General features: G+C 38.1%; 1 pseudogene; it reads right to left on the bottom strand.

The window, feature by feature from the left end:
* Positions 1 to 9,510: 9,510 nt before the first annotated feature.
* On the bottom strand, positions 9,511 to 15,418 carry LOC107789852 (uncharacterized; annotated as a pseudogene).
* Between the last annotated feature and the right edge of the window lie 3,919 nt (positions 15,419 to 19,337).

Below are 19,337 nucleotides of genomic sequence, written 5' to 3'. Positions count from 1 at the left end.
TAAATAAATCAGTTTGATTCATTGTTTGTTCATTTTGAATTAGTTAATTAATCTGTCCGTTTCTTAACAAGTTTTCAAATACTGCCTTAAGATAATACCATTAGAAAGCATGTCTATAGGATCTCGAGTTATCCGTTTTAAAAATTGTTCACTATTTTACTGCTTCCTAATCAATATAGATACCATGCTCTTAGGACACCACTGTTATGCATTTAGGCAAGCCTCTAGGGCGATTCAAATTCTATAACTATTAAACTATGCTTAGTTATTTAAAACTATTCAGATTTAATAGGTCTAAATCAGTAGGCGAGCTAAATAGGTTTTTAACACTTCGTCCTAATTCAATACTGCATAATCCATGCTCACCTAGATACCATGTTCTAGGATTTTCTCTTAAATACCTGACTGTTGTTTGAAGACGTATGTTTATTTGTTATATTTGTTGAGGTGACTGTGAGCCTATAATTTGTTCTCTTTAAATGAAGTTCTAATTGTTCTTGATTGACACCTAGACTTTTATCCTTTGAAACCTTAGGAAGGTCTAGAACTGTCCAAAAGTAGAGGTCCTAAATCCCTCCAGGGCCACAAGGAAGGGACGGGTAGTGCACATATAGAACATTTATAAAAGTTATTAGAATGCTTTAGGCTATGACCAAGGGGGGAATTGGGTAGTAAGGATATGATGACTACGCGCTAATGTCACGTGTAGCCCCTCATTGAGAAGTGTTTACTGGACAATGTGTGGGGTGATCCAGTAGGCCAACCAACCTAGGACCCCTCTTTCCCAATTTCCAATATTTAAAATGTACTTTTCTCCATATATGCAACTTGTTCAAGTCTTTTCCCTTTGTCTCATTACTTGAGTCCTACAAAACATGCCTTTATTTGCAAGTATGTGTTTAAACTATTTATTTGTTAAAAGGACTAATTCATAAGTATAAGTTCGGTCGATACCCATCGTTGTGGACCGAGAGGGGTGCCTAACACCTTCCCCTCAAGGTTATTTCGAGCCCTTACCCTAAATCTCTGGTAATGCAAACTACTTTAAGAGTTAATGACTCTAGGTGCCCTAACGCACCATAATCCGTTAGGTGGCGACTCTTCAAATACCCAAATTCCCAAAAGGAAATGAGTTATTACCCCCCATGAATGTCGGAGCTCGGACTTCTCTCTCTCCGCAAAGGGAAAGGAAAAAAGGGGGGGGGGGGCGACACCCACTACCCAAACCCAAATTCTAGTTGTGGAGCCCACAAAAGATAATTGGCCCAAAAATAGCCCCCCAGAGGCCACACAAGCAGACACACGCCCACACACGAACATCACACCTTCACTCATCACCCCCTTCCAAACTCCTTCCTTTCCCCTTACTGTCTCTACCAAATCCATTCCTGGGTTTAGCCCAAAATCTTTACCAAATCGGCTAACTACGACAGGTAATCATCATACTACATTAGACGAAGTGACACCTTCCGTCTCATCAAGCAGATCCATGCATTAGAAGAAATCCTCCATCACCAATGCAATCAAGGAAAAGTCCCCTTTTATTATCACTTTGTGCAATAACCTTCCCACCTTAATAGCCCTCAATTTCGATACCAACAATGATTCAACCATCAACGCCAAACTAAGCAAAAATAGAGGAGGAGCCCATACCTCCATTGACACTAGTATCGACACCTCTCCCACCAAATCACACGTCGAGATCGTGGCTAAAGCTCGCTATGTTAGGACAAAGCCAAATCTTCAACCTGAAGATTGACTCAGTCCTAGTAGCTATTAGTGTGCAAGACCCACTCTTCTTAGCCCAATCTAAAATGACAAGTCTGAACCACAGCCTAGAAATCTTTGGCCACCAACTCTGGCTAACTACCCTTCTCCAAGCCCAGTACTTGACCGGGACAAGAAATCTGTTAATAGACGAATTCAACATGATGATGAGCCAAGTGTGTCAGACCATCGGCCCCAACGAAGGGCACAACATTAGTGCTTCATCAGACACTAGACTTCCTCAAGGAGTTAAACGTGGAACTGGAGGAAACACTAGAAAACCTAGAGGTGCAAAAAATAATAGTGATACTATTGGAAAAAAGAGCCAGGTGATAGAGTTCAATGAGCGACTCAGCGAAATGCTTATTGCGCTCTACCCAAAAAAGTTGCCAAGCTACAGCCTCGAACTCTAGATGCCCTCATTTCCAAGCTTAGAACACTCCATAGCACTTCTACGACCATCACTAGAGAGGGAGAGCTAGAGAGCACTGGCCAATGGGAAGGAGAAGGGTGTCAAGAGGAAGACACCACACCAACAGAAGCTTCTAATGAATTTTATCATATGGAATGTCAGGGGTGCCAATAATGCCGAGTTTAGGAGATAGGGCTCCTCCATGGTCAAACTCCACAATCCTTCGGTTTTAGTGATTTTTAAGACCCGTATAGATGACCACAAACATCTTACCAATGAACTGCAGTTTAGTGCCCAGTTCCGATCTCCTACCAATGGACAATCTGGTGGTATAGTGGCCATGTGAATGGATGACATCATCAAGCTTGAATATGTATCCACAACCCCTCAGGATGTTCATGTCATGGTCAAGGTACATTCCCCTCCCAACTTCTGCCTTTTTAGTGCAATATATGCTAGCAATACCTTTAGTGATAGGGTTAAACTCTGGGATTACTTGGTAGGCATAGCATCTGTATTTAAGGGCAGCTGGCTAGTAGGGGTGACTTCAATGAAGTGCTAAAATCTAGGGATAAGTTTGGTGGAAATAACAGTAATGCTAATAAGAGCAAACCACTTTTGGAACTGTATCAATAAGTGTAATTTGATTGACCTAGGATTCAAAGGTAGTAAATACACTTAGAGTAACAAAAGATACTCTAGAAGACATAGACTCATCCTGGAGAGATTAGATAGATACTTAGCCACTAGTGATTGGATTGAACTGTACACTAATACCAGTGTCACCTATCTCCCCAAGACTCACTCTGACCACTGCCCTTTGCTACTCTCTCTCTCTACAATTCCCAAACTATCTACAATAGGCCTTTTAGATTTGAAACAGTATGGTTGGACACCCTGACCTACCCCTGATTATCCACCAAAGCTTCTCTAGCTTTGACACTCTGACCCAGGATACCTAAAAATTCTAACACAATGCCCTGAAATGGAATAATGAAGTTTTTGGGAATATATTTCATAGGAAAAAACACATAAATGTCAGGCTGACTGGCATCCAGAAATTCCCTCAATTTTCCTTCAGTAGATTCCAAAACCTAGATACACATCTCCAAAAAGATTACTCAAACATCCTCAGATGTGAGGAGGACTTTTGAAAACAAAAAGCAAGAATTAATTGGCTTTGTAATGGAGATGTTAATATTAGGTTCTTCCACACCTACACCATGAACAGAAGGAGGAGGAATAAAATTATATCCCTTAAAAATGAGGTGGGTAATTGGACCCATGACCAGGAGGGCATTAAGGACATGGTCCAAACTTATTTCAAAGGCATTTACACCATTGACCATACCCACACTACTCTTTATGGAATCCAAACAATGCCTGGCTTAACCACCCTCTCTATTGAAGTATCTCTTAGACTCAAGGAATTGAGACCAAGTGAGATTACTAATGCCCTCAACTCCTTCAAGGCATCTAAAGCCCATGGTCCTTGGGCTATACCCTATCTTCTACCAGAAGTACTGGAACCTTGTTTCTCACCATGTCATTGCTTTCTGCACCATTGTCTTCTCTACAAATGAAATGCCCCCTGAAGTGAACTCGACCTATCTTTGTCTTATCCCTAAATGTTTGAATGCTACCATGCTTAGAAATTTCATACCTATAGGATCTATAAAACTATGTACAGGCTAATCACCAAAATCCTTGTCAACAGGCTCAAATCTTACCTCAGCACCATCATTGGCCCCTGTCAGGAAAGTTTCCTCTCTAATAGGAGAGCTTATGATAATGTCATTATTGTCTAAGAATACATCTTCCACTTCAACAATATGAAAGGGAAAGGCATTAATATGATTCTTAAATTGATCCGGAAAAGGCTTTTGCCAGGTTAGAATAGTATTTCATTGAAAACACCCTCATCTTCTATAATCTACCTGAATGCATGATCAAGCTCATCATGTCATGCATCACTTCAGCCTCCATTCTCCTAAATGGAAATAGGACACAACTCGTCCTTCCTTCTAGAGGTATTAGGCAGGAGGACCCTCTATCCCCTTACATCTTCATAATGTGCATGAAGATGCTTTTTAGAAAAATTGATTATTAAGTGGACCTAACAAATTGGACCCCAATATCCACCTGTAGAAATGGCCCTAGGATTTCCCACCTCTTCTTTGTTGATGATCTCACACTATTTTCCAGAGCCAACAGAAAGAATTATGAATCCATCATCAGAAATTTGAACTCTTTCAACTTGGTCTCGAGCCAGAAAGTCAACATGATTAAGTCTAAGGTAATTTAATCTAAGAACACATCCAAAGAGAACATGGACTTATATACCAACATCATTGGCATCAAATCTTGTACCAACTTTAGAAAATACATTGGATTCCCCATTTTCCATAACAAAATCCACCATGCTCTCCAAACTGGAAAAACTAGATTCCTAAACATGGCAGGGCGCACAACACTAGCAAAACCTAGAATTACAAGCATCCCAAGCCATATCATGCACTAAATCAAGCTACCCATATCCACTTGCAAAAAAATCAATAAAATCCAAAAAGATTTTATCTAGGGTACCACAACTGAGAAAAAGAAGAAGTGTCTGCTGAGATGGGATGACATAACTAAACCCAAGCCCCATGGTGGACTGGACATCCAAAAAACTGAGCTAAAAAATAAGGCTTGCCACTCAGGCTTAGCCTGAAGGCTCTTTCATAAGCCTGACTCATTATGGGCCAAAACAATCATTGCCAAGCACTGTACCCAGAGTAGAAATTGGAGGAAACCTGCTTCCAGAACCTAGCAATGCATCTTAGAGGGCTGGAAAATCTGCAACAAAGCCTCTAGGTGGATTGTCAACAATGGTAATGGGGTGAGCTTCCTAACTGAGTGTCGGATTCCTAACATGGGTCCCATTGACTCCTTCATCAGTGGCCCTAAAATTATTAGGGAAGATAACATCAAAGTTTCCTCTATATACAATAATGGGAACTAGAACTTAAACTCTCTCTCCTTCCCCTAACTGGCTTTTACCATCACCAACTCTATTCTTAGCCCGAACCCAGTGAAAGAAGACAAACTCATCTGGGGACCCACTAGCAATAGACTTTTCTCGTCCAAATCAGCTTACTCCACACTTAACCCCTAGTGGAGCACACACTCTGAGCATAGTCCATCTTTCAACTGGATTTGGAAACTGGAAACACCTAACAAGATAAGATTCTTCACTTGGCTTCTAGCACACAAGAGACTATCCACCAATAAGTCTCTACACAACATTGGCCTCCAAGTCAATCCTAGTTGTCAAGTGTGCAATGGCACTGAGCAAACCATAGACCACATCTTCTTTCTCTGTCCCAATGCAAATCTTTTTGGAACAACATCTACAGTAGTGCTACTGACCAATCTATGCACATAGGATTCACTCCTGATTCTTGGAATACAACATGGAACAAGCTTAATGATAAGAAGTTTAATGACTTCATAAATTGGCATTTTCTTTTAACCATCTGTTTTTGGAACATTTGGCTTACAAGGAACAATAACATGTTCAACCATAAGAAGGAACAAATCCAAACCAAAATTGTCATTGCACAGGCCATAGAATACCATATACTTGCCAAGAAAAAACCTCACAAGGAATGGGCCACCGTCAGTGTTAAATGGGAACCTCCTAATAAAGGCCACTTCAAACTTAACATTGATGACTCCTCTTTTAATAGCCCAGGAACATGAGGCATAGGGGGGTATTTAAGAATAACTCGGGTGGCTGGGTTTTGGGTTATATGAAGGGCTTCCTAACCATAAGAAATAATCTGGCATAACTTCTTGCACTACTAGAAGGCTTAAAACTAGCAAGAGAGCACAATCTGACTACCGCTGTGATCAACACTGACTCACGGGAGATCATTAGAATGTTAAAACATGGTCATATTCCTTACGACAACTTTGTTTGTGAATGCAGGTCCTTGATGACACTGTTAGGGAACCTAACCATCAGCCATAGCTTTAGAGTGCAGAACCGGGTGGCAGATCTACTAGCTAAGGAAGGAGCAAAGAAAAGGCTTTTTGACAAAACTAGGATTTTAGCAGTTCCTCCGGTGTTTGCCAATGATGCATTATGGCAGACATCCTAGGAACTACTTTCAATAGGAAAACTTTGGTCTGTAATTAATTACTCCTATTTCAAATAATGTTGACCACCTGGGCAGCCTCTCTAACTCGCCACCCCTGTAATTATTAGTTTGTTAATTAAGTATCTGGTTTATCAACAACAAAAAAACCTTAAATGTAAATCATTCACATCGCAAGATTATTAAATTATTTAACATTTTTCGTTCTATATATTTAGAATCCTGTAACAATAATGTATTTCTCATAAACTTACGTAACATATGTAGAGAGCATACAAATTTTTACACTTTCAGTATAACTTAATCTATAATAGTAAGTTAATATTATTTTTATAAAATTGTCAATTAATATTTCTTACAAAAATTTATCAATCAAAATCTTGTAAGTGATATAATTATGTAAATACTTTTACAGGTCCCGTGCATAAAACTTTATACAAGTATCATACAATCACTTTTACAACCACAGCAGACCTGTCTTATATTTCACCCAAAAATTTACTTGTTGGTCTAGTTTGTTTTCCTCTTCTCTTCACATCTTCAACTCTCAATTTTTTTTATACGTAAAATGATTCCATTATTATTAATTACAGCAGCGTGGCGAAATGCACTTTAGCACGAGCCTTAACTTCCACAGAAGAGAAATATTAAACTAAAACCACGAACACAAAAACAAAGTTTGGTAAACAACGCTTCCTAAGCATTATAGTGCCAATGACCAAAGGGGAAAGCCAATTCTGAAAAAATTACAAGTTGAAACATCGCATAAACTACGCAGTGAGCACTCATAAGTAATTTCCTCTGTCAAGGTGCCAAATTTTCGGTGTTTTCCTGAAAAATATTTTCTTGAAATATAAATGTTGTTCTTACTTATTTTTTGGAGTTTGGTTTGATAACAGTAAATATTTTTTAAAAAATATATAATTTAGACAAACACTATGAGAGACGAAATGGGTAAGGAGGGGAAAAAGGGTGGTAGATCGTGGTCTAGGGGCCGGGATGGCAAGGATAGGGGGTGGGGTGATACAAGTGTGGAGGGGGTGGAAGAGGAGGGGGTGGTGGAGAGGTGGGGTTGGGGGTTAGGAGTGGGGGCTAGAGGAGGTGAGCGAGGGGTGGAGGTTGGGGTGGAGAGTGGGGTTGAAGGTTGAAAACGAGTTTTTAAAAATATTGTTCCTCCTTGTAGCAGGGAAGTCATTTTCCTTCAATTGAAAAAATAAGAGTTCACGAGGCCAACCAAACATGAAAAATTTTAAACATCATACCAAACACACCCATCGAATATTAAACAAATGAAAGTACTCTTATCACAAGTTAAGGCATACTAGTCAAAGGATCTCTTATTCAGCTGTTACAACAAAATCTCAATATTGTCAACAACGTATCCCATGTGTGTTCGCTTAGCAATGAATCCAGGCATTTTATAATTTGAACAATTCAACCAACTCCAATGTCAATGGATTTCCATAGCTACAGAGAACCTAACAATCATTTAAGTCAAAGAAAACTGGTGGAGAAACACTGCATTTTCAGTGACCACACACTTTACTTTTTTCCTAACCAAGAAAAGCCTGCCCCCACTATCTTTAGGATACTGAATATAAGTAACATCAGAATTCAAACATATTAAATGATTCCAGTAGACTACCCATTCAAAGGGCAGAACTGAGCAACAACTCAGATTAAAAAATGGAAGAATTTAACAAGATGAAGCTCTCCGACAGGACCAAGTTGAAGATCGTGCAGATAAATAACGTCAGGAATGAAAAATTGCAATAGCCACCATCTTTTACAAACATTCTTCACCAATCAAGAGAAAACTACATATTTAGTTTATACCCATCCTTGGATATATTGCTTTCTAGTTGATAGTGGCAGGTGATCTGCACTGAAGCCAAGCTGAAAAGGACATGGACTAGTTCAGTAGTTACATCTCATAATATCAGCACCAATTCACAAACTGAAGGAAACATAAATATATATTTCATTGAAACGGGCAAATGCATGTAGTAAAAGTTGACGAAACGATTCTCCTGTGGACACCCCCCAAAAAAACACAAAAAAATAAAAAAGAGAGAATGGAGCAAATGTGATGAAACCGCCTACGGAGTTAAGTAGCCAAAACCAATTAGACAATGAATATAATGGCCAGAAAAGATAAAGAGGTAATTAATCCACCAAATGAAAGCAGGAGAAAGTATTGGTCAAAGAGTTCCGTCAAACAACTCAAAGCTGCACCGCATCTGAGAGGAAGAGGAGCGTGAGGTCCCCTCTCCCCACTACCAAGTTAGTAACGACACAGAACCAAACAAAACAACTAGACAGGTTAGAAAATTAAGAAAGGGATCTACACCGAATGACTAGATCTAAATCAACACAACAAGGACCTCCCTTTTATCCACTGGCACTGTCATTACACTTTTCAGTTTACCCCGAATTGAACAATGTGACCTGGGTAGACATTCAGAGCTTTGCAGCTGATATGATAGAAAATATCACCAAATCGGCAAATATTATGCTCTCTGAAATATTTCCTTGATCTAGGCGCAAAAATGCTAGGTAATTAAACCTATACATTCCATCCATACAGCATTCATCTCATTAGCTCAGAGGCAAGTAAGACTTGTTTCTTTTCAAGATTGTCATTATTTAACTGAGTTAAAAATCTAGGATAGGCTAATACTATATTTCAGTTGTACCTCAGAACATTGAGGCAACACAAGCAAAAAGGAAAGATATTGATGGGAAGGAGACCAGAAAAATTCAAATCTACAGAACACTAGCTATTCAAGTTACGCGCCAACTTGTAACAGAAGACTGCAGCCAGGTTATGTTAAATAAGAGTTGGGCTAAAACTTGACTATCTCCATCTCAAGAGGCACCACACACGAATTTAGCATACACTTTTTATAATTCTTAGGTTTCTTGCCAATCTAAATTCTACTAGCTATTCAAGAAATAAGCCAAACTTAGAAGACTGAAGCCATGTTGAAATGCAATCAGAATCGAGCTAAAGCTCCGATCTCTGTCTCAAGAGGCATCACACTAGAATTTAGCATACGCGTGTGTTGAAAACTCATGAAACACTATCCTAGACTACAGCTTATGGCAGGGATTTGCTTTCAAGTTATAATAATACATCAACTATGCTACATGAAAGGGACATCACCAAAGGCAGAGGATTACCATTTATGGTTTCACGAACCGAGCGATCTTAGAAAGCACTGTTCTTAAACTTCGGATACCCGCTCCAGATTTTGAGCTTACCATCACCTGAAGGAAAGCCAAAACAAAGTATTATTGTTTTCTAACCAAAAATGCACCAAAACTCAATTTAAAGCTAAGAAATCTGCCCTTAGTACCACAGGTTGAACTACCGACTTGTATGTCTTGAGGTTCTGCAAGATAGTGCATGTACAAAATCAGTACTTACATGATACAAGAAAAGGTTAGATAAAGAGGACACAAGATTTTTCTAAGTTCACCTCTTCAATTTGCATGGCTCGTCGTGCCACATCTATTGGGAAAACCGTGTCTGTCTTGGTTAAAATAATCTGGTATTTTGTTTGAGCTCTGAACATTAAGACAGAAAATTGAAAACTCAAGTCATCAGCAAGCTAACAATCACGCAAGCAAGAAGTCCATCATATCTGCAAACACATTATTTTCCCCTTTTTGGTACAGGTTTCCCTTTTTCTTCCATGTGGAAGGGAGTAAGACTGAAGAATTAATTGATTTATCTAGACAAATTTTAGTTTCTCTTGGAGCCGAATAAGTCATATCAGACTACTGGCTTTCTTAGTTCATCATTTTGAAGACTTTCATAGACATGGGCTGATGTAATGCACCATATAAGGTAGAATATACGCAACATTTTATCTAGCTAACTTCAACATTGGACAGATAACTTTTTTATCATTTTCATAGGTAGGAGAGACAATTTATTTAAAATTATCCTTGTACCTCTCCATTAAATCAATGAGCTCATGATCCCTTGGTTTCATGCCCCACTTTGTATCAATCAGAAGGCAGACTCTCTTTAGACCAAGACGTGTAGAAACATACTCTTTCACCTGCAAATTGGAGCATTCAAAGAGGGTGCATTTACAAAACTAATACAAAGAAACCTGAACCTTTTGGCAGTACCAACAAATCCAACAAGTAACACAAATAAAGATCAGAAAGGTCAAAGCTAATCGTATACTCACAAGCTCCTCCCAAGCTTCTTTTACTTCTTCTTTTGCATAAGCAAAACCATATCCAGGCAAGTCAACCAAGCACATTTTTGAACCAAGGTTGAAGAAATTAATACTCTGCAAATGTGCATATTGTTATCTCTCATGTATAGTCTCTCAGGAAACAAACTTCAGTTTAGGAAGACAGTATCACCTGAGTGAGTCCAGGCTTATCTGATGTCCGTACAACACCCCATTGCCTGGTCAATGCATTTAGTAAAGATGACTTTCCCACGTTTGACCTTCCTATTTCAAGGTAACAAAATTATATAGGCGGCACCCAAATTTACACTCACTTGAATTCTTTATGTTTAAGTTGTAATCAATTCACTCTAGCATGCCAAAGATTTGTATAGCCACCAGTCAAATGGAAAGAATGTGACATCAAAGGGGATAAGATGAGAATCTAACATCAGATAACTTGGACAGTAGAAATCAGTGTGCCTGGTCATTTTAATTACTGTTATGTTTCTTAAACCAACACATCAAGGTGCATCATTATGGTAGTTTTACTTCAAGACTCCAAAATGTGTATTCTTTGACAGGTATCGCGTAGAACATGCATTATTATTTATAAAGGCATACTTGTAAAATGGTATGACCATATAGTAACGGGCCCATAAATGCAGCTTTCAAGAGGATGAAAAGTTAAGGTAAATGGGATGTCAATAACAATAATAAAATTCATATTACATTGAACTTTCCGGAGTTAACTTCTCTACCACAGTGAAGGGATACATTACTAAAAAAATTATTTCTGAACTGATGGACTTCAATGTCAACCAATTATGCATAAAGACAAGAAGATAGTGTGTCATTTTTCACAAAACACAAGCTCGTGTTAAAGCCATCAAAAAGAAGGAGAAAAGGAAAGTCAAGTATTCAAGCCAAGCATAAAGGAAAAGAAAATTCAAAACAGAAAGGGGACTGATCAGTAAACCTGCAAAAGCAATTTCTGGAAGATCTGCAGGGGGAAATGACGAGGAAACCTTAGCTGCAGCAAAAAATTCCAACTTATTCCTGAATACCTACAGAAACAGTAGCTATGAAAATAAGTGGAGTAGAATGAAAAGAGAACATCAGCATCATATGTGGCTTCATACTATAGTGAAACTTTGAGCTAAAGACATGCCAAGGATTTGATATCATCTAAAATATACTATTAATTATTGTACCGGCTCTTCAATCCGCTCCCTTTCTGAGCTTGTTGAGAAAGGAATGTTATCTAAGGGAGCAGAGAGTTCAATGTTATAGCCTGCCCTCTTTAACTGAATATCGCGTCTACGACCCAACAACTGCAGTATAAATTCGAAGAATTTAGACTCTAGATAGAAATGATGAACACTGAGATGTCTGCACTAACAATATTGGCAATCAAACATACAAATCCTGGAAAGAGTGATTACATTGTCTTCCACAAAAGAAAGGATAGATGGACTAGGGCGTATTGCACGAAACTGTGCATTCTTCTACAGTTCAACAGTTTTATCTTTCGCTGAATCTTCTTGCTTTTCCTTATTGTTATCTGAAAGCGACAAAATGAGTTCAGACAGAAAAAGCTTAATCTACTTTACTTGCAGATGAACATCAACTAGCATCACATGACATGAAACAGCTAGGATAACTAAACTAATAAACATGAGGCTTATTAGTGTCTCTATACTGGAGAAAGGAGTTAAAAACTAGTAGAGGAAGCTTTTTCTACTTTGAACCACTAGGCACTCCTGTTAAAAGGAAAAAAATAGTTTCAGTAAAGTTAATTTCTTTGGAACATAGTTGCTCCAGGTCAATAAAATAATAAAGCCTCTACCACTTATTAAAAAACTAAGTAGTCAAGAATCATAGCTCATGTTCTTACAGACCTACCAGTTAATTTTGTTAAATAAAAGTACTCCATTTCAATTTATGTGTCTTAGTTTGGTTACGCACGAAGTTTAAAAATGCAAAGTATAACATACCAAAAACACCCTCTTGATCATGTGGTCTTAATCATGCCATGTTATTCCTATAAGAGAGTGTCATTAAGGGTAAAATGGAAATGTTGTTAATAACTTGCTAAATATAGAAAGAGTGACATTAATATTGGAATAAACCAAGAAGGAAAGTAAGACATATGAATTAAAGTGGAGTATGTTATTTAATTCTTTGAACATCATTTTACACTCTAAAGCTTTGTAAAAGAAATCCATTTATACTGTAAAGTCACGCATCAATAAAAAGGTAGAGATGTTTCAACTCCACCTAAGTGAGCTTACTCACATTTCCGGTCTAAGCCTGGATAAAGCATGAGGGTTGTGGTAGGTTGACAACTAGTGTAAAGCTAGTCAATTCGTGATGAACTATACTGGAGTAAGACAGGCTTAAATGGAACGACATGGAGAGTGAGAATTCATATAGTAGAAACCAACGTGCTTAGGAATGACGCATAAGGCCATCTCCAACCTTGCCCCCATCCCCCATAATGGGGGAAATTTTTGGGGGAATTTAGCTCCAACCCTCCCCCATTTTTGTCCCCAAAATGGGGGATGAATAGTGTTCCCTCAAATATGGGGGTACACTATTCATCTCCCCCATTAGTATTCATCAATTTTTTATTATTAATTTATTATTTAATCTTTTAATTTATCTCTTTATATATACCTAATTATGTTTATGTAATGTCTTTATAATATTAATATTATATCTTAACTTTGGTGTATAATTTTGATAAATTAATTTTCGTGCATTTATTATTTTTATGTAAAATTATAAGTTAATTTTATTGTAGAATTGTTTTAATTATGGAAATTACAAATTAATAAAAATAAAAGATGGAACTTGTTTAATGGAAATTAACAAATGAAATTGAAATGAAAAATAATAATATAATATAGAAGAGAGAGAAGAATATAAAAAAGTTTGGGGAAAAAAATGGGGGAATGGTTGGAGTAAGTTATCCCAAAATGGGGAAATCTCCATTTTGGGGACCAAAAATGGGGTAAAGGTTGGAGATGCCCTAACTAGTAGCAGTTCTTGTTGTTTAAATGATTCTACCACACTTTTATTCATGTTAATCACTGACGAAAGCGCAACAGATTCTAGGTTGTCATGGCTGGTTTAGAATAAGAAATAGCACAAGCATGGTATTATCTTTCAAGCGAGTGAAGAAAGATTTTATTTAAATCTAAATCTACAAATTTCAACTTCAAAAGGCTCAAAAATTACACATTGTTATTTTTTTAAAATTTTGATCCACTTGAAATTCTTTAACTTCAGCTATTCCTGCAAAGGAGCCAAATCATGACAATGACAGGAGGAAACAACTGCAGTTTTTTCCCTTCATAATGGAGGGCTCATATGGCTGGATGTGTTGGCTGAAAGCTGAACAGAACATGATACCGATAGGGGGAATAGCAGATATAATGCAGTGGAACTAGATGATTCAGATACTGACCTTTACTAGGCAGTCCATCATCAAGCCTCTTGTTCGAGGTATCATGAGGATCTATTCGAATGTCTTGCTTTTTCTTCTTTGGCCTTTGGTCATATACATCTGAATCCGCACCCAAGCTCTTCTTTTCTTGAACCTTCTTTCTCAAAAATCTACTAGGAGATTCAGCTATTTGCTTGCTCCTATTCTGGTCCAATGCCTCTCTTTCTTTGGATTTTCTTTTACCATTTTCTTCTTCCCCATAGCCATCCACCTTAACATATTTCACTTCCCTTATCTCCTTCACCTTCCTAGAATTCCTCTCGTTAGCCAACTCACAATTGTTAGACCTTCTACCTTCACCATATAAAGTCTTCTTTTTAGATTCTCTTGAATCGAAGAACTTTTCTTGCCTCTCCAAATTCATTTTACGTGTGCTCTGTTCTGACAACTTACTATTGTTAGACCTTCTAGCTTCACCATATAAGGTCTTCTTTCTAGATTCTCTCGGATCAGAAAACTTGTCTTGCGTCTCCAAATCCAATTTTCGTGTTCTATATGATTTGAGTGAGGACCTTCTACGAGAACTTCCAGCACTGTCCTCTAAAGTTCCTTGTTTGTCCATATCTCGATGAGCATAAACTCTCTTCCTTTTCCCACCAGAAATCCCCGATTTCCCCTTCAATGCTCCCTCATAAACTTCCTCCGCAGCATTCGACATCACCGTGCTTTTCACACGGATTCCTTTCTTACTCGATACATTACCACCAGAATGAGAAACCCCATAACTTTCAGTTTCCCTATTTTGTGCTCTTTTACTTCTTCGAACTCCTTTTCCATTAGAATCTAGGTTTATACAACTCTTTTTATCATCTTTGGATATACCATTTGCAATTTTTAGTTTCTTCCTAAGCTTTATGTTTCCTGAACCCGTTGGAGCAGGCATCTAAAAGAAATTTTCACTTCTAGGCCCTTATTCAGACAGAAATAGTAAGCAGCAAATTTAGCCCAATCTGTAATCGAAATTAAAACAAATATTAGGAATAAATCAACTCCATGATAATGAAGCACAAGAGTATTATAATAAGAACAAATTCAACTCTATAATTATGTAGCACAAGAGTATTGAAATTAATATAGAGAAACTGCACTAATAAAGCCAATTACCAAATAAAATGACACAGACACAAAACAGCCCCTGAACCCTATAACATTTGCACAATATATTGTGATAAAGCTACTAAAAGTCGGAAAATAGCAAAATGAAGAGGAAATGGTACATAACCTTATTCTTGGTATATAAGTGTTCCCCTTCTGTTTGTTTACAACCTGCAGCTATGTAGCCGTTGCTTAATTGCCGCCTTTTATTTGGTTTATATTGCTGAGTTTCTTCGCCCTACTACTCTTCTTCCCAGTTTCTACTCAACACAGGGGCGTTCTTGTTCTCTTTTTCTCCTCTTTTTCTGGCGGACTGGGCTTTATTATATATTTGATCTTATTTGGGCTTTATTTTGTAGGTTAGTAGGGTGAAATTCAAAAATAGCCAGATTTACAGGTGATAATTGGAAAGTCGTCATATTTTTTAAAGTAATCAAATTTAGTCAGTTTTCATGTAAAAATAAATTTAAATGAAAATACTGTTCAAAATTCGAAATATATTTCAGCATACTATATAGGAGTTCGAATTTTTTACATGTGAACTTCTACCATAATATACTAGAGTTACAATATACTATAGTGGAGTTCCAGCATAATATGCTGAAAGTTCATACAGCCGTCTATATTGAAAGAAAATCCCTATTAATTAAAGTGTAAAGTAGTTATGTTTGAATTGTGGATTTAAGTGGATGTGAACCATTTAGTTTTTTAGCTTTCTATCTCTTTGTGTTAATGTTTCACTGATTCAATTAATTTTTGTCCAGATATGTTTGTGATTTGGAGTCTGTTCTAAAAATGTTACTAGTTCTAGTTTCGCCTTTTGCACTATAAGAATCTTGAAAATAGGCGTTTGATCCTTAACAACACATGAACATAATTCATAAAATGCTTGCGGTTTTGATCTTTTATAGCCAAGGATGTTGTAACTCACATTCACATATAGAATTTAAATCATGAAAGTGTTACTTAATAGTTGATATACTGGAAGAATATCTTTTAAGATATGCTACTTGTTAAGAAAAGAAATAATCAGTTTTAAATCTATTATATTAAACTGTCTAAACTGAATGATAAGTTAGTTTCTGTTAAGTTCACCTACTGCAAGTCAGTAATGCATATGTTAATTTAATTTTTGTTCTTATCACCTTCCAATAGCAAACTCGAGTTTCCCGAAGAAGATGGAGCGCTTGGTCACCTTCTGGAGTTCGGTGGCTGAGACTCAGATTGATTGTGTACTCTGTAGGAAGTCCGATAGAGGTCTTTGCACAGATTGAAAGGTCATCCCAAGTGAGAACCTCTCGACCTTTCATAGGCTCCTGGTCATGGACCTTGACATCATAAGGAAGAGGGCGATGTATAGCCAACATAGGATAAAGTGGGGAGCCTTGACGGAAGCTAAAGCGCAGGAGTTGGGGGTCAAGCTGGTGACTATGGGGGCTTGGAGGAGTAGTAAGGACGCAAGCACTATGTGGACCATGACTGCGCAGTACATTAGAGAAGCCGCGTGAAAGGTATTAGGGGTCTCAAAGGGTTATTCTAGTGGTCACAAGGGAGATTGGTGGTGGAATAAAGAGGTGTAAGGAAAAGTGGATACCAAGAAAGCAGCGTATCTAAAGCTGGTGGAAAGTGTAGACGAGGAGGAGAAAAAGGTGAATCGGGAGCATTATAAGTTGGCTAAGAAAGAGGATAAGCTAGCAGTTACGGCGGCCAAGACTGCAACTTTTAGTCGTCTGTATAAGGAACTCGAGGGCCAAGGTGGGGATAAGAGGTTGTTCAGGTTAGCCAAGGCGCAAGAAAGGAAGACGTGTGACTTGGACCAAGTGAAATGCATCAAGGATGAAGAAGGTATAGTTTTATTAGATGAGGGACTTATCCGTCAGAGATGGCAGACCTACTTACATAGTCTCTTGAACGAGGAGGGGGAAATGAGCATTGTACTAAGTGATTTGGAACTCTCCGGGAGTCATTGTGACTTTGGGTATTGTAGGCGGATTAGAGTTAATGAAGTTGAGGGTGCTAAGATGAGCAGGGGCAAAGCGACCGGGCCAAATAAAATTTCGGTAGAGTTTTGGAAGAGTATGGGCAAGGAGGGCTTGGAGTCGCTCACTAGGTTATTTAATGTCATTTTTAGAACGAAGAAGATGCCCGAAGAGTGGAGGTGGAGCACGATGATTCTTGTATACAAGAATAAGGGTGATATCCAAAATTGCAATAATTATCGGGGTATCAAGCTGCTTAGTCATACTATGAAAGTCTGGGAGAGAGTGATAGAGCTAAGGGTGAGAAGGAGTGTGACTATTTTCGAGAACCAATTTGGGTTTATGTCGGGGCATTCGACTACAGAAGTCATCCACCTTGTTAGGAGATTGATGGAGCAGTATAGGGTGAGAAAGAAGGACTTGCATATGGTGTTCATCGACTTAGAAAAGGCGTACGATAGGGCTACGAGAGAGGTTTTGTGGAGATGTTTGGAGGCTAGATGTGTACTTGTTGCCTATGTTAGGTTGATTAAGGACATGTATGATGGAGTAAAGACTCGAGTGAGGACGGCGGATAGGAGGACTTGGACCATTTTTCGGTTATGATGGGGATGCATCAGGGGTCCGCACTCATCCCATTTTTGTTTGCTCTAGTGATGGATGTACTGACGCGTCATATCCAACGGGAGGTGCCGTGGTGCATGCTATTTGCAGATGATATTATATTGATTGACGAAACGCGAGACAGTATGAACGCATAATTAGAGATATGGATCCAGACCCTGGAATCTAAAGGTTTCAAGTTTAGAAGGACCAAGACAGAATACTTAGAGTGTAAGTTCAGTTGCGAGATTCTAGGATGGGAAGGGGAAGTGAGACTGGACTCGCAGGTCATCCCTAGGAGAGTGAGTTTTAAGTACCTCGGGTCTTAATGAAGATTGATAAAGATGTCGCACATCGTATTGGGGTGGGATGGATGAGATGGAGACTCGCTTATGGTGTTTTGTATGACAAGAAGATGCCACCGAATCTTAAGGGCAAGTTCTACAGAGTGGTGGTACCAATGATATTGTATGGGGTTGAGTGTTGGCCAGTCAAGATTACTCATGTCCAGAAGATGAAGGTAGTAGAGATGAGGATGTTGATATGGATGTGCGGGCACACCAGGTTAGGTAGGCTAAAAAATGAGGTTATTCGCGATAAGGCGGGTGTGGCCTCTATTGAGGACAAGATGCGGGAAGCGTGACTTAGGTGGTTTGGTTATTTGAGAAGGAGGAGTACAGATACCCCGGTTAGGAGGTATAAAAGGTTGACATTGGAGGGTCTACAAAGAGGTAGAGGTAGGTCAAAGAAGAGGTGGGGAGAGGTGATTAGGCAAGACATGGCGCAACTTCAGCTGACCGAGGACATGGCCCTTGATAGGAAGGTATGGAGGTCAAGAATTAGGTTAGTAGAGTAGGTAGTGTAGAGTGTTCATAACATTAGTATTGACACGTAGTCTCGTTTTTTGTTGGTAGTAGGTTTTTATGACTAACTGTTATTCTCTTTCATTATTGATCACTTTATTGTCTTGTTGTTTATTTTGTTTTTATATGACTTTTTGGTATTGTCCTTTCTTGTCTATATTTTCATTAATGTGGTACTTATACTATCCTGAGCTTAGGGTCTATTGGAAACAGTCTCTCTATTCTCACAAGGTAGGGGTAAGGTCTGCGTACCCACGATCCTCCCCAGACCTTACAGTGTGGGATAATACTGGGTATATTATTGTTGTTGTTGTTTTCTTATGTATCACATATCATATTTATAGGTTCTGTCGTGTTTTGAATTGAAAACAAGAATTCTGTCTCATGTCCAAAATGCCAAACCGAAGTCTCACTTTATGAATTAGAAGTTAGAATCTTGAGAAAAATTCTTATTTAACTGAATTACATGAGAAGTAAGAGAACATAAGTTTTATTTTAATAAAAATCCTTCTAATTCAGTTATTCATAACGGAATCAACCTCAATTATCTCTTATCTTGTCTGCTTCTTCCTCGTTTCTTAGTTCACTAAGAATTTATTCTTTTTTACTAATGTATGCTTCTTCCTCGTTTCTTAATTCACTAAGAATTTATTCTTTTTTACTAATGTTTTTTTAGCTCTTACAATAACTGCAGAAAAGAAAAAAATATATTTTGAATACCATGGTCATTCCTAGAAATAAAAGATGGATGTATTGTGATAAAGTTAGTAAA

This window comes from Nicotiana tabacum, chromosome 10, assembly GCF_000715075.1.
Source record: "Nicotiana tabacum cultivar K326 chromosome 10, ASM71507v2, whole genome shotgun sequence".
In the NCBI taxonomy this organism is placed as follows: Eukaryota; Viridiplantae; Streptophyta; class Magnoliopsida; order Solanales; family Solanaceae; genus Nicotiana; species Nicotiana tabacum.
The sequence above is the reverse complement of the archived record's forward strand: the minus strand, read 5'-3'. Positions and strand labels throughout refer to the sequence as shown.